The sequence below is a fragment of the Zalophus californianus genome, chromosome 13 (assembly GCF_009762305.2).
Source record: "Zalophus californianus isolate mZalCal1 chromosome 13, mZalCal1.pri.v2, whole genome shotgun sequence".
NCBI lineage: Eukaryota > Metazoa > Chordata > Mammalia > Carnivora > Otariidae > Zalophus > Zalophus californianus.
Window position 1 is genome coordinate 75,788,122 of NC_045607.1, and position 13,374 is coordinate 75,801,495.

The 13,374-nt window shown below is 39.1% G+C and overlaps 1 long non-coding RNA gene across 1 annotated transcript in view; it reads left to right on the plus strand.

The window, feature by feature from the left end:
• Positions 1 to 13,080, plus strand: part of LOC113935119 — an 84,290-nt gene extending 71,210 nt beyond the window's left edge. Inside the window, exon 4 of the long non-coding RNA XR_003523905.1 lies at positions 13,013 to 13,080. This is a non-coding gene — a long non-coding RNA (uncharacterized LOC113935119). The remainder of the gene's footprint in view (positions 1 to 13,012) is intronic.
• Positions 13,081 to 13,374: the final 294 nt, after the last annotated feature.

Here is a 13,374-nt window from a genome sequence, read left to right on the forward strand (position 1 = left end):
ACTAACCCATCTTTCCTTGAGCCTGACACTCCTTCCTCCTAACCTGGGGGTTTGATGGCTGTTGACAATGTTGCCTGTGCTTGCTGCCCTACCCTTGCTTTGCAAAATAATAGAGGGCAAGAGATTTGGGAAAAATAACAAATAATCGTCATTTAACTATGAGACATTGTTATCTAGAAAGAGCCATATTCTATGCTAAGACCAATTCTATACACCCTCCCCATCAGTAAAATGGATTCAGAGGCCATTTGGCTGAAATTAAACACAGAGAAGAATAGATGGGGTGAATGTAATAGGAGAACTGCCTCAGGAATGCTTTCCTCATGCAGATTACAAGATTGGCCTGGAGACAAGATATAATAAGGATGGGGAACTTCTCCTGAACAGACAGATGTCTGTGCAAAGTCCCAGTCTTCTAAAAACAGTGCACTGGTAAATTCTGCCCTTATAATCACTTTCCCTAGAAGCAGGTGGTGGAAGGAGTAAAGAGAACTCACAAATTTGGACCAAATTCTAAAGAAAAATGAAGAAATTACAATGATGTGGAAATGATAGAATTCTGAGTTTCATCAGAATTGAGAGTGTCAGAATGGGGGAAGGGAAAGCTAAGAAGTAATCATACATATGCTCCACACTATAAGAAAGCAGTTTTAAGAAAACACAAAAAGACAATTAAATGGCCAGGGAGAAGAGGATTCTATAAATAAAATTCTTTCCTTTCGACTGGGAATGTTTCTGATGCAGAAGAAAGTTCAATGTATTTGATGATGTACACGGCCAGTTGTGAGTTTATATTCTTAAAGAACAGGTACAGAAGTTATTGCCCTTATAATCTTTGAATTCCAGGAAGCTTGGACATAGATTAGTACACAACTGAAGTAGCTAAGCTCCTTAGCTTGAATGTTTTGATTAAGTATTTAAATATCCTGCCTTTTTTTTTTTTTTCCAGCCAGGAGAGATTAAGAATCTGGAATTACCCTCCCACTGTAATCAACTAGAAAAGTGGACAGAATATAGGAAACACCTATTTTTAGATATTAGATATAAGGTAACAGTGGACTTTATCCCTGAGAAAAGAAAAATAAAAGAGGTGAGCCTCCCTTCCATTTCCTAGGTTTTCTGTCCTATAATAATTCTTAGACTATGACACAGAAAGAGTTTGACAATCTTCTGGGATTAATGAGACAGAGATTAGATTTCAGGGAATTAGAATTTATAGGACGAGAGAGGATAGAGCTACACAGAGAAAGAACTTCAGAAATTTGCATGGGTTCCCTCATGTTTTGACAAAATACCAATCTGTAACTATATATGATGAGACCCCATGAAGCTGGAAAAGAGCAGCTTCCAAGGAAGGAACAATTACTGGGGAGCTGTAAGATGAATAGTCCACATGCCCACACATTAATTATTAGAGTTTCTTCCATCCGAACTAGAGAGACTTCACTGAATACAAAGAACATTTAGTAGAGACTCCACAAGGGATACATCTTAGAAATGGGACTAAATTAGCTCCAGAAAAAAGCTCTTCAAGACTCACCCTAAAAAGACTTTTCAATAACCTTAAAAGGATCAAACTAACCTGCCAGTAAGTTACCTACTGGTCAGAAAATATTTAACATTCTTTAAGGAATACAATACTCATTCCCAAATAATATGACATTCACAAGATCCAGTATCCAATAAAAAATTACTAGGGAACAAGACAATGATGTCCACTTTTGCCACTTTTAGTCAATATAGTACTGGAAGTCCTAGCCAGAGCAATTAGGCAGAAAAAGAAATACAAGTCATCCAAATTGTAAAGGAAGAAATAAAACTGTCACTGTTTGCATGTGACATGATATTATATATAGAAAATCCTAAAGACTTGTTGGAACTGATAAACAAATTCAGTAGTTTCAGAATACAAAATCAAAATATAAAAGTTTGTTGCATTTCTATACACTGATAGTGAACTATCAGAAAGCAAAATTAAGAAAGCAAATCCATTTATAATTGCATCAATAAGAATAAAATGCCTGGGAATAAATTTAATCAAGGAGGTGAAAGAACTATATGCTGAAAACCATAAAACATTGGTGAAAGTAACTAAAGATATAAATAAATGGGAAGATATTCTATGCTAATGAATTGGAAGAATTAATATTGTTAAAATGTTCATACTACCCAAAGCAATCTACAAATTCAGTGCAATCCCTATAAAAACTCAATGGCAGTGTTTTACAGAAATAGAAGAAATAGGGGCACCTGGGTGGCTCAGTTGGTTAGCGACTGCCTTTGGCTCAGATCATAATCCTGGAGTCCTGGGATCAAGTCCCACATCGGGCTCCCTGCTCGGGAGGGAGTCTGCTTCTCCCTCTGACCTCCCCTCTCTCATGCTCTCTCTCTCTCAAATAAATAAATAAAATCTTAAAAAAAAAAAGAAATAGAAGAAATAATCCTAAAATTTGTTTGGAACCACAAAAGACCCCAGATAGACAAAGCAGTCTTAGGAAAGATGAACAAACCTGGAGGCATCATTCTTCCTGATTTCAAATTATGTTACAAAGCTACAGTAATGAAAACAGTATGGTATTGGCATAAAAACAGACACACAGATCAACGGAACAGAATGGAGAGCCCAGAAATAAATCCACAAATATATGGTCAATTAGTTTATGACAAAGGAGCCAAGAATATGGAAAGTCCTTTCATATTTCATATTGAAAACCTCTTCAATAAGTAGTGTTGGGAAAACTGGACAACCACATGCAAAAGAATAAAACTGGACCACTGTATTTCGGCATATACAAAAATTAAAATGGATTAAAGACTTGAAAATAAGCCCTGAAGCCATAAAATTCCTGGAAGAAAACAGACAATAAGCTCCTTGACATTGGTCCTGCTTATGATTTTTTGGATTTGATCCCACAAACAAAAGCAACAAAAGCAAAAATAAACAAATAGGACTAAAACTAAAAAGCTTATGCACAGCAAAGGAAACCCACAAAATAAAAAGGCCATTTACCAAATGGGAACGAATTTTTGCAAATCATGTATCAGATAAAGGGTTGATATCCAAAATGTATAAGGAACTCATACAACTCAATAGCTAAATAAATAAGTAAATAAATAAATCTGATTAAAAATGGGCAGAGGATCTGAATAGACATTTTTTCCAAAGAAGACATACAGATGGCCAACAGGTACATGAAAGGTGCTCAACACCACTAATCATCAGGGAAGTGAAAATTAAAACCATAATGAGAATATCACCTCACACCTCTCAGAATGGCTAAAAATCAAAACACAAGACATAACAAATGTTGGCAAGGATATGGAGAAGAGGGAACCCTTGTGCACTGTTGGTAGAAATGTAATTGGTGCAGCCACTATGGAGGAGCCTCAAAAAATTAAAACTGTCATATGATCTAGCATCTCTGCTTTTGGCTATTTTTCTGAGGAAAACAAAAACACTAACCTGAAAAGATATCTGTGCCCCCATATTCACTGCAGCATTACTTAGAGTAGCCAAGACATGAGAGCCATGTAGGTGTCCACTGATGGATGAATGGATAAAGAAAATGTGGTGTGTGTGTGTATATATATATATATATATATATATATATATATATACACCACATTGTATATATATATATGTATATATGTGTATATATATATATATATATAAAATGAAATATTATTCCACCTGAAGAAAAGGATTCTTGACGTTTACAACAACATGGATGGACCTTGAGGGAATTATGCCAAGTGAAATAAATCAGACAGAGGGGCACCTGGGCGGCTCAGTCAGTGAAATGTCTGCCTTCAGCTCAGGTCATGATCTCAGGCTCCCTGCTCAGTGGGAGCCAGCTTCTCCCTCTCCCTCTCCCTCTCCCTCTCCCTCTGCCTCCACTTGTGCTGTCTCTCTCTCAGTCTCTCTTCCTCTCTCAAATAAACAAATAAAATCTTTTAAAAAAAGGAAATAAGTCAGAGGAAGACAAATACCATATGATCTCACTTATATGTGAAATTTTAAAAACCTCATAGATACAGAGAACAGCTTGGTTTTGCTAGAGTTGGGGGGTGGAGGTGAGTGACATGAGTGAAGGTGGTCAAGAGATATAAACCTCTCATTATAAAATAAATAAGTCCTGGTGATGGACTGTATAGCATGGTGACTATAGTTAATAACACTGTATTGTATATTTGAAAGTTGCTAAGAGAATCCTAAAGTTCTCATCACATGAAAAAAATTGTAACTATATAAGGTGACAGATGTCACCTGGATTTATCATGGTGATCCTTTCATAATGTATACAAATATTGAATCATTACGTTGTATACCTGTAATTAATATAATGTTACATGTCCATTGTATCTCAATATAAATAAAGTTCAACACCCCTTTAATTCCTTTCAACTGAACAAAATGGTTTTGGAAAAGGATACTAAAAGTGCAACTTTCTCCCCAGAGTATGAAAGACCTAAGTATCCACAAGCAAATTGTGAGAGAGGATGATACTGAAAAAACCATGAAATACTGCAAACTGAAGATGCATGGCAAGAAAATAACTTGAGTGTGGCTATTGACACACCAGTGCTGAGAGGAATTAATCAGATAAAAAGCTTACCAGGGGTGCCTGGCTGGCCCACTTGGAAGAGCCTGTGACTCTTGATCTCAGGGTCATGAATTCGAGCCCCACGATTGGGTGTAGAAATTACTTAAAAAAAAAAATACATAAACTTAAAAAAAGTAAAAAAGGCTTAACAAACTTTGGAGGATATCAAGAACCAACAGTCTGGAGAGAGAATTAAATGAGTCGTTTCACAGAGGGTACATGGGACAGTGATGGAGTAGCTGGTTTGGACACACCTATTGTGGCAGTTTCCTAACATGGCCACAAATTCTCTGGCACTTGTTTTATCTGTGCTTGTGACTGCTTCAGTCAATATTGTACAGAAGTGACACTGTGTTTTTTGACCACTGGAACACTCATTCTTGGAGCCCTCAATGGACATTTAAGAGGTCCGTCTTACCCAAGGCTACCATCTAGCCCTCAATGGACATTTAAGAGGTCCATCTTACCCAAGGCTACCATGTGAAGTGCAAGTCACATGGAGAGGCCACACGCAGTTGTTGTGGTTGACAGTACCATCTAATCATATATTTTAGCCATTTTATCCAAAGCACAAAACACGTGAGTAAAGAAGCCGTCTCGGAAACGGGTCCTCTCACTTCGCTGTTGACCAGCACCCAGCCATTTGTGTCACTCCCAGCTGAGGGCCCAGACATCATGGAACAGAGAAGAGCCATCCCCACTATGCCCTTTCTGAATTTCTGACCTACATAATCTATGAGTTCATAACAAATTTTGTTTTACGGGCTGGCTCAGTTGTTAGAGCATGTGACTCTTGATCTTGGGGTCATGAGTTCAAGCCCCACATTGGGCATAGAGCTTACTTAAAAAAATTTTCTTTTTGTTTTACACCACTAAAGCTTGGGGTAAGTTGTTAGGCAACAGATGTTGATCTGTGTTCAGAACTGTGTTCGCCCCAAATTTATATGTTGAAGCCTCTGTACTCAGAATGTGACTGTATTTCAAGATGGGGCTTTTAGAGGTAATTAAATTAAAATGAGGCCATTAGATGGGCCCTAATCTAATCCAGTTGGTGTCCTTATAAAGAAGAGGGGATTAGGACACACAGAGAGACATCAGGGATGTACAGACATGGAGGAAAGACCATGTGAGGACATAGCAAGAAGGAGGAGGTCATTTGCAAGCCGAGGAGAGAGACCTCAAAAGAAACCAGACCTGCTGACACCCTGTTCTTGGACTTCTGGCCTGCAGAACTATGAGAAAATAAATTTCTGTTGTTTAAGCCACCCAGTCTGTGGTACTTTGTTATGGAAGTTCTGGCAAACTCAAGAAAAATCTTTCTCTCCCCACCCCCACCCCCATTCCCACTTGATTCTGTCAAATCACTGAGTGAACCTCAGACTCCTCCCCTACTTTTTTTGTGCTGGATTTTTTTTTAAAGATTTTATTTATTTATTTGACAGAGAGAGACACAGCGAGAGAGGGAACACAAGCAGGGGGAGTGGGAGATGGAGAAGCAGGCCTCCCGCAGAGCGGGGAGCCCAATGCAGGGCTCATTCCCAGGACCCTGGGATCATGACCCGAGCCGAAGGCAGACACTCAACTACTGAGCCACCCAGGTGCTCCTTGTGCTAGATTTTTAACTTAAAATCTAGACCTGGACTCCTGATCAAACCCAAGGGACTGGCATTCTCTAAGCAGTAATTGGATCTGAGATTTGGGGAGAATTTGAGGATCTTTCCAGTGTGGGCTCACAGGGCAGAAAGGGCCAGTCTGCAAAGGCAAGCTGATAGAGCAGACACCCAGAAATGAGCAGCTAAAAGAGATATGGAAAAATTCTTAAAGATTTCCTTTTTCTAGTCTAATAGAACTTTCTTAAGGCCCAGCTATATTCCAGATATTCTGAGAGATGGCCTAGTATTCTTACCGTACTCTCCATTTTGATTAGGTTAGCTCAAGCTGGATTCTATGACTTGCAACTAGAGTCCTAAATAACCCAAGTGTCAAGTTTGGTCCACCAACAATGGATATTTGTGGGGCAGGGGCCGAGACAGAGGAACGTGATAGGACTCCTGACCCCAACTCTTGCTCCTGGCACACCCAGAAATAACTGGAAAGACCTTTGGTGAGGTCAGGAGCAAGGGGGCAAGATGAATCAGGGAAATTTGAGTTATTACTGTAAATGTGATCTCATTTGTACTCAGCCTTGAGTAGAAATTTGAGTTACAGAGAAATAAATCAAAAAGAATGACAGAAACCTGTGACAGTAGTGCCAGGCAGGCCAAAACCTAGAATGAACTGGGACTTTAAAAAGTGCTAAAGAAAAAAAACCACTCCAGAAAGAAACACAAGAAAAATTGAATCTGCTGGCAGTGTGTTTTGAAATGGTTGGCCAGGATGAAAAAAAATAATAATAACAAAATAAAACAAAAACAGTCTTTCAGGAAGAAGCTCTATGGGCCAAAAAGGAAGCTCAGGGAAGGCCTGTGACCTAGCTGTTAGCAAGAGAGGAAAAGGAGGCATCCCATGCTTGTTCCTTGCTTATCAATCCTGACCTAAGCTTGGTCGCTAAGCAGGACTGGAGGAGGAGAAGAAGAAATGCTGGAAACCTGACCTAGGGAGGAACTAGGGGGTCAATACACCAGCCAGAAACTCAGTCATAGCCAATGACCCAGAAGCTTCTTGTCCCTTTGCAATGGCACATACACCCTGATAGAGAAGCAGATCGATCCTGATAGGCACATGAGCCCTGATAGCAACATATATCCTAATAGCATCAACATATATGGTAAACTGAATGATTGTTCCTGAATACATGCGCCCTAGGGGAGGATTATACTTCCCTATAGCACTGATGTCAGGCCAGGCCATGAGATTTCCTTTGGCCAATGAGGTGTCAGCAGAAGTGCTATGTGTCATTTCCGACAGTCACTTTTAGACCCAGTGTGTGGTTTGCCATTTCTCCTTTTTCTCAGTGATGAGACTGGCAATGTTCCAGATGGAGGCTGTTCTATCAACCAGTGTCCCAGGGTAAAAGCAATATGAGCAAAGCTTACTGGTTTGTCATGAACATGAAGTGTAATGAGAAATAAACCTTTGTGTTAGCCATTGTGATTTGGGAGGCCGTTTGTTACCGCAGCACAACCTGGCTTCCCTTTACTCTTACAACCTGCAAGATTAATAGCACTGGGGGTGAGAATAGAGCATATCTGGTCACCAGGGACAATCTACAGGCTCTAGAGGATGGCAGTGGAAGAGTATTATAGGAAGACCCAAGACAATCTGCCAAAAGCTCAGGGCCAAGATAAACGTGAGAACTGTCTGAAGAAAGCAGGACATAAGAAATCCCCTGGAATACAAAGTGTATTATTCATTTTTACTCAACTGAAAACACAATAGGCTGCTGATGTCTGATAAAACAGAGGTTGTGTTAATGAAGAGGGTTTGAGGGCATGTTGAGATTTTGTTTTGTTTTTCAGCTAGGTCCTGAGCCAAAAGGTAAAGTGAGGATTGAGCTGACTTATTTGAGGAGGTGGAGCAAATGATGACAAATGCACACATACTGCCTGGAAGCACCACTGTTTGGGGATAGAGTCTTTCTTTTTTTAATTAAAAAAATTTTTTTAAGATTTTTATGTCTTTATTTGAGAGACAGATCACGAGTTGGGGGGAGGAGCAGAGGGAGAAGGAGAAGCGGACTCCACCCTGAGCAGGGAGCCCAATATGGGGCTCGAACCCAGGACCCTGGGATCATGACCTGAGCCACCCAGGCGCCCTGGGGAAAGTCTTTTGAATGTAGAATCCAGAAATGGCAGTGCTCTACTATTGATCCAGGCCACAACCCCCTTTTCACACAGTCTCTGTCTCCCTTACAAAAGCCAGTTCTAACCTTCTATTTAAATAAGTTCTCCATTGAAGCCTTGCTTGCTTTATGCAGCAACCTGCCTGGAGACAGGAAATATGCCCTGAAACTTTGCCTGAGGGCAAGGACCCTGTTGGTCCAGGCACCAAATTTCCTTCCTCCCATCTGACTCTCTCCCGGATTCTGAGTGTTCCACATCAGACTCCATTCTAGGTTCACTGATAAGACATCAGTACCATCTTGGAATCATCACCCTCCCGTCCTTGCTGGCCCTTTGCCTGGAATAAAACAGGAATTGTTGGGACCCTGGGTCATCTTTCTTTGCTTGCCAACCCGAGACCCTGCATTTGTCTCAAGGCTCCATCAGCCCACCCCATTCTGGCCCTCCCTGGGTGACTAACACCTGTGCTCAGCTCTTCTCTCCTGCTGCAAAGCTGTGCTCTTCGTGTGTGGGCATGTCACAAATCAGGGGGACAAGTATATGAATGAGGGGGAGATTCAACTTTTAAAACCATCTCTGATGTAGGAAAAGATGTTAGGGTTCGAAGCCAAGGGCCAAGAAAGAATTCATGAGATGTCATTGGTGCAAAAAGGTGATTTTATTAAAGCATGGGGAAAGGCCCATGGGAAGAAAGAGCTGCACTGGGGTCGTAAGGAATGAGTGGCCCATTATATACTTTCAAGTTGGGAGGGGGTTAGGGATAATGTAAGCCTCTAAGGAATTTGGAAGCAAGGTTTCCAGGACCTTGAGGGGCCTGGCTATTGTTGGGAAGAGATCATTTATTACCATCTAATAAAGCCTTAGTCATGAGACCCTTCAGATGTATATCGGTGGGTCATATGCTTGGGGGCTGATTGCCAACATGTATTTTGGGGTGTAGAGATAAAGGAAGTTGCTAAAGGAATTTTTATATGTTAAAGGAGACTTTCAGGATCCTGGGGATTGGGCTAAGATTACCTGTTGCCTTTAGTGAAGTATTAACTTCTAGGCATTTGAGTCCCTAAAGGAATGTCACTCTGCCTGTTTCAAGGATTTGTCAATGGGCTGTAGGTAGTAAGGAAATTTAATAATTTTTCTTCTGCCTTTGTTTCTCACATCAATCTCAGCTATTTTTCATGAGTGATCCAAACCAATAGGGAAGAATCCACCAAGAAGGTTTTATTAGCAAGGTCAAAAATGGAATTTCAAGAGTCCAGGATGGGGAGGATCCAGGATGACAGGTGTTCATTAAAAAAAAAAAAAAAAAAAAAAGGGCCTGGGGTATGGTCTGTTTGACCAGGGGAACCAAATGTCTATTGCAGTTACTAAAAAAGTTATCAAAGGAAAGGAGACATTAATCTTCGTCTAAATTATTTTTGCCTGTCTATGTTTGGAAAAGGTTTTGGGCCCTGACTTGTCAGATTGAGGTCGGTCAAGATGGCCGGATTAAAATTTTAACTTCAGCAATGTCATGACATTCACACAAAGTTAGAGGGACTATTCTACATTTAAAAAGACTGAAGAATCATGAAAACCAAATGCAGCGTGAGCTCCTTTATATGATCCTAGATTGAAAAACAAACAGCTAAAAAAGCATTATTTGTATCATAGGGAAATTTTATATGGTCTGTGTAGAACTTTATCAAGTGTATTAAATTGCTGTTAATTTTCTTTTTTAAAAAAAGATTTTATTTTTAAGTAATCTCTACACCCAACTTGGGACTCAAACCCACAACCCTGAGATCCAGAATCACATTCTGGGAGTGCCTGAGTGGCTTAGTCATTAAGCGTCTGCCTTTGGCTCAGGTCATGATCCCAGGGTCCTGGGATTGAGCCCCGTATCGGGCTTCCTCACTCTTCCCCCTGCTTGTGTTCCCTCTCTTGCTGTCTCTCTGTCAAATAAATAAATAAAATCTTAAGAAAAAAAAGAATCGCACATTCCACTGACTGAGCCAGCCAAGCGCCCCTTGCCGTTATTTTTCTAAAGTGAGATGATGATGTCGTTTTGAAGACAACGTCCTTGTTCTTAGGAGATACACATTGTTGTGCTAAAATAGTTAAGTGTGAAATGGTATGATGTTTCCAACTTTCTTTCAAATAGCTCAGAAAAATACGAATTACACATAAGTAAAATCTAGGTGAAGAATATACAGGTACCTATTCATCTTTCAACTTTTCCAAAGGTTTGAAAATTTTAAAGAGGAAATTTTGTCTTGAGAAACCATTGAGAGGAGAGTAACTTGGGCTTAAATCAAGAATCAAAGAAAAGCCAAGATTACTGTGTTCAATTATATGTGTTTCCTCAACTGCCTCACAGGAAAATGGTGGGGCTTATTCAGAATGTCTCCAAAGAGCAAAGGTAGGATCAAGGCATGGGAGAGACCAGAAACTAGATTTGAGCTTAACATAAAGAAAACCTGGCAGTAAGACTCTCATGCCTTGTCTACAGCCAGCTCCAGTAGCAGACAGAAGACAGTTTTAAAAGTGATAATGTATTGGTCACTTAATATGATCTTTGGATTTTCATTATCAGAGTGACCAGCAGAATTAAGGGAGCTGCTTGAATTTCAGTCTAAGAGCAAGGGAATATCCATACAGAATGAAAGTTAAAGAAAAGATTTTCTAAATTATGGAATAAAGCTTGTTCAAAACACTGAAAGCAACGTATCTAACCATTTATGCACGTATTAGATCATACAAACAGTGGTGTAAGAGATGATTCCACCTGATACGTAAGATTTTGCCCCTTTCACTTTTCTTTAAACTCTTCTCAGTAGTCAAGATGAAAGGCTTAGTCTTGTGGTTTTATATCTCCAACACCTCCCCAGAACTTTTAGCAAGGTACAATACTTAACTAAGGACTGAAAAAAATTAATTTATTTTTATTTTAATGGTTGCCTTCTTTTTAAAGTAACTTTCCTGGATTTCCATTTATGATATATCATATGTTTTTTCCACTTTAAGTAAATATATTATAGTCTGAAAAAATATATTATAATCTGAAAAAATTTAATCAAAAAATTATACCTGGGTGGCTCAGTCAGTTAAGCATCTGCCTTCAGCTCAGGTCATGATCCCAGGGTCCTGGGATGAAGCCCCATGTTGAGCTCCCTGCTCAGCAGGAAGTCTGCTTCTCCCTCCTCCTCTGTCCCTCCCCCAGCTTGTACTCTTTGTCTTTCAAATAAATAAATAAAATCTTAAAAAAATAAAATAAAAAATTATACCAAGGGATATAACAATATGGCAAAAACTGTGCAGGGGATATTTAGGTATTTGTCCTGGAAGAGGTTCTTTTTCTCTCCTGTGTAGCTGAAGTGCTAGAGGCCATTCATTTGCAAACAAGACTCATCTCTAAGGAGAGCTGCCTCCTTTGATGATGAGCCTCTGAAGTTCTCCAGGGTTGATGTGGACAGATGCCATCTCTTCATGTGGAATAAAGCTACAAAAGTAGTCTGTCTTCCTGGTTCTCTCTTCACTGTCTTGAATCTTCTGCAACCTCCCCTGAATTGCAATTCTTTGCATGCTGGTCTCCAGCCCTTCAGTTGCTTTGTCTTTGATGACTTTCAAGTCTTTGAAGACTTAACAAATACTCTGAGAGAAGGCTCAGAAATTTCCTTGATTGCTACTTTCCATGCAGTATTTCCAAGCCTCAAGAGATGATTGAGAGACATCATATAATATGGTAGCACCTACATCAGATTCAGTAGTCTTTACAATCTTTTCTTTAGCATTGAACATCATTTGCCCTTTTGAAACATGGATACAAGGACATCTTACTTTCTTTGACCTTCTTCAATTTGTCCTGTCATATTTCATTTTATACTATAGGCAAGCGCTTTCTTTCCTTTTAGTGTTAATAACTTGATATAATATGTTTTCCTCCTTTTTCTCTGAGACGTTAAAAACCATAGTATTATAAATTATAGTACCAATGGGAATCAAAACAAGCCAAGGTAAACCACTGAACCACCCTGCTTGAGAATACAGTACTCTTGATCACAATAGAATCAAATGGTCTACCTTGTACAAACAAATCCCTCCCCATTCTTAGCTTGCTGCCACTGATTGACCATTCAAATAATAGGGGTGATTGATTAATTTCTCTTGAGCATCATAGTATAACATATCTATGAATTTTTTTGAAACCACAGTGTTCATAAGTAGAAAAATAGTGTTAAAACCCAGTTTTCTTAATTTAAAAATTGTATATTGAACATTTGTACACCTGAAAATGAAAGTATTATCTAACAATGAAAATTCTTGCCTTGTGAAGCAGTGATTTTCCTTTTATAGGATCCTTACAGATGGTGACTGGATGATCACATGTTAGAGTTACATTTGTGAAGTGGGATGGTGTAACCATTACTGCCTCACGAATTCAATATTATATAAAGTTTCTGTGGCATAGAAGGACAATTTAAATGATATATGTGTTTTCCTGTGTCAGCCCAGGCAGAGGAAAAAACGAAGATGATAGTTCTGCCAAAATTTGAATCAGACTGTACATATTCTGAATTATTACCAGGTTGTATTAGTCAAAACCAAATTATTAAAATACCTTTCTGGTGAAATTCATTTCTCACACAGATTTCCTCCGAATCTTTCCTGTAAAGTAAAGCTAGTGATGTCTCATAAGAATGTGCACCTTGGCTGGGTAAGTAAAATTTTCTAAGTACAAAGAACGCTTCAAATAATTCATGAAGTATAATAAACATACTCAGGCATGTCAAGTTCAAACTTTGATGTGTATTAATGACTCATTTTTTTACTTACAGTTGTTATATAAAATCTTATTTTCATCTTAAACACAAATGAAAAGTTCAGAGGAAAAACCAAGACACTAGAAGGAGGATGGGCATAAAAACTTCCTCTTTGATAACTGGTTTCGCTATTTTGTATTAAAGATTTGCAACGAGGTTGCCTGGAGAATTAAATCACTAGGAAATTTT